Below are 3,328 nucleotides of genomic sequence, written 5' to 3'. Positions count from 1 at the left end.
AAAAAAGAAAATAAGAAAATTCAGGGTAGAGATCCTGAGACTGAAATGGAAATACTGGGGCAGCAGGCGGTGGGAGGAGACAGAGGAGCCATAGGTGCTCTCTGGTCATCCTGGAAACGATGCCACTGTCTCCTAGAGGGAGGTCAGGACTTTCTGTATCCAGCACCAGCTCATGTCCCACAGTCTCTCTCCAGCTGGCTTCTCCCCCAGAAAGCCAGCGGCTTGATGCACACGAGGATCTACATCTATCTATATGGTGCTGTCACATACAGATGAAACCCCTGGTTATCTGGGACCTGGGAAAGGGTATGCCGACGTCTCTATGAGAAGAAAACATACCTGTCCTTGCTGTAAAGAGAGGACCTGAAATCAGTGGGAGGAAAGGGGACCACTGGGTATTAAAGTGCCAAGTTTCAGCCCAGTCACATTGCCGACCCCTTGATGGTATAGGTAAGGAGTCAGTCGGCATTCACCTAGCAAGACCAACCCTGCTTCATGCTTCTTTACTACCCGGAGAAGCTACAAACAGACTCTTGCTCCAAACTAATCTGCCCCACAGTATTCTGGGGCCAGGAAGAGAAGAGGCTGACCCTTGTGTGCTCTGATGTTTATCCCATAATGAGTCAACATCATAAAGCTACAGGACACAGAGGCAGGTTCCCCTGCCCCTACTTAACAGGGCCAGGAAGCCTAGACACATCCACTAATGGGTGCAGTAAACTTTATTGATAGTATTCAAGAATGCAGGATCCTTAACCCTCCTCTTTCCTGGGGCTCTGGGATGGAGACGGAGGGAGATGCTCAGTGTTGGGGGCTGAGTTGGAGCAGAGACTTCTTCAGCAGCCCCCCTCTTCCTCTCGTGTTGGTCCTGGGGTAGACGGTCCAGGGCTTCTTACTGCTTGGAAGCCATATAGACCATGAGATCCACTGCCCTGCTGCTGTAGCCATATTCATTGTCAAATGAGGAAATGAGCTTCACAAAGTTGCCATTGCGAGCAATACCAGCTCCAGATCAAAGGTAGAAGAGGGGGCGTCACTGTTAAAGTCACAAGAGACAACCTGGTTCTCAGTGTAGCCCAGGATGCCCTTCAGTGGTCCCTCAGGTGCCTGCTTTCACCATATTTTTGATGTCATCATATTTGGCAGGTTTCTCCAGGTGGCGTGTCAAATCAATGATGGACACATTGAGGGTAGGAACACAGAAGGCCATGCCAGTAAGCTTTCTGTTCAGCTCTGGGATGGCCTTGCCTACAGCCTTGGCAGGACCAGTGGATGCAGGAATGGTGTTCTGGGCAGCCCCATATCTATCACATCGCAGCTTTCCAGAGGGGCCATCCAGTCTTCTGAGTAGCCATGATGTCCTGGACCGTGGTCATGAGCCCTTCCACTATGCCAGAGTTGTCATGGATGACCTTGGCCAGGAGGGCTAAGCAGTTGGTGGAGCAGAAAGTATTGTTGACAATCTCAAGTGAGTTGTCTTACTTCTGATGGTTCACATCCATCACAAACATGGGAGCATCATCAGAAGGGGCAGAGATGGTGACTCTGTTGGTCTCACCCTTAAAGTCATCTTCAGCCTTCTCCATGGTGGTGAGGACAATAGTAGACTCTACAACATTTGATATCAACAAAACCCCATTTGATGTTGGGAGAACCTCGCTCCTGGAAGATGGCAATGGCCTTCCTGTTGGTGGTAAGTTTCCTGTTCTCCGCCTTGACTGTGCCATTGAACTAGCCATGGGTAGAGCCATTCTGGAACATGCAGACAGACCATGTTCTTGAGGTCAATGAAAGTATCACTGATGCCAATGGTATCCACTTTGCCAGACATGAAGGAAGCCCTGATAACCAGGTGCCCAATACTGCCAAACCTTCACCATTGTGTCTTGGGGACAAGGCTGGCACTGCACAAAAGATGCAGCTGTCTCTGGAGTGGGAAAGATGATAGAGCTTCCTTTAATGCTCTTATTTGGGGGAGGGTGGCTAATATGCACATATGTGTGCGTGCATGTGTCAGGCTAGAAGTCAAATTCAGTTGTCGCGCTTCAGAGTACCGATGCTTGTTCTATGTGCAGGTGTTTGTTTTGTCTTTTGATTTGAGAGGGTGAGGTGTGGTTTGAATAAGAATGGACCCATAGACTCATATATTTGAATGCTTAGTCGTCACGGAGAGGCACTATTTGATAAGGATTAGATGTTGTGGCCTTGTTGGACGAAGTGTGTCATTAGGAGTAGAGTTTGAGGTTTCAAAAGCCCACCCCAGGCCGGGTATCTATCTTTGCTTCTCTCCCAGCCTGTGGATCAGGATGCAGCTCTCAGCGACTGCTCCAGGGTTGTACATGCCAACATGGTTTTCAGTGTGATGATAATAGATGAAATCTCGAAAGTGTAAGCAAGCCCTCAATTAAATACTTTCTTTTGTAAGAGTTGCCTTGGTTATGGGGTCTTAAACAGTTGTTTATTTGTTTGTTGTTTTGCTGTTGTTGCTTGTTTGGTTTTGGTTTTGTTTTGAGGAAAGGTACTACTGTCTGGAACTTGGGTAAGCTACCTAGCAAGCAAACCCCGGGGACTCTCTTGCTTTTGTCTCCATAGCTCTGTAATTACTTGGCTCTAGGGTTCAGATGCAGGTCCTCGTTCTTAGACTGCAAGCACGTACTTTACCACCTGAGCTACGCCCCCAGGCCTAAAGTTCCTACTTTAAATTTTTTTTTTATTAAAAATTACAATGAGCGCTAGAGAGGTTGCTCAGTGGTTAAGAGCACTGACTTCTTCTCCAGAGAACACAGGTTTTGATTTCTAGCACCCACGTGTCCATTCACGTCTGTCTGTAACTCATGCATGTGGTGCACATATACACGTACAGCTATATGTACATAAAATAAACCAATTCAACTTTTTAAAAATGGCATTTAAAAAATTTACAAATGCTGGGGATGGTGACACACACCTTTAACCCTGGTACTTGGGATGCAGGGGCAGGTTGATCTCTATGAATTTGAGGTTGGTCTGGTCTACATAGTGAGCTTCAGGCCATGCACGTCTATATAGTGAGAACCTGTCCTAACAAATCTCTCTCTCTCTCTCTCTCTCTCTCTCTCTCTCTCTCTCTCTCTCTCTCTCTCTGTGTGTGTGTGTGTGTGTGTGTGTGTGTGTTTGTGTATATCTGTCTACAATAAGACTGAAGAGACAGTTCAGTGAGTAATAATAGTTATTGTTAATGCAAGAGGACCCCAATTCCCTTGTAAAAAGCTAGACATGACCATGCATGCCTGTAACATCAGCACTGGTGAGTAGAGGTAGGTGGGATCTGGAAGTTTGGTAGCGAGCT

The 3,328-nt window shown here is 47.1% G+C and overlaps 1 pseudogene; it reads right to left on the bottom strand.

Moving 5' to 3' along the window:
* Positions 1-892: 892 nt before the first annotated feature.
* Positions 893-1,831, bottom strand: LOC110321988 (annotated as a pseudogene).
* Positions 1,832-3,328: the final 1,497 nt, after the last annotated feature.

The sequence above is a fragment of the Mus pahari genome, chromosome 5 (assembly GCF_900095145.1).
Source record: "Mus pahari chromosome 5, PAHARI_EIJ_v1.1, whole genome shotgun sequence".
NCBI lineage: Eukaryota > Metazoa > Chordata > Mammalia > Rodentia > Muridae > Mus > Mus pahari.
The sequence above is the reverse complement of the archived record's forward strand: the minus strand, read 5'-3'. Positions and strand labels throughout refer to the sequence as shown.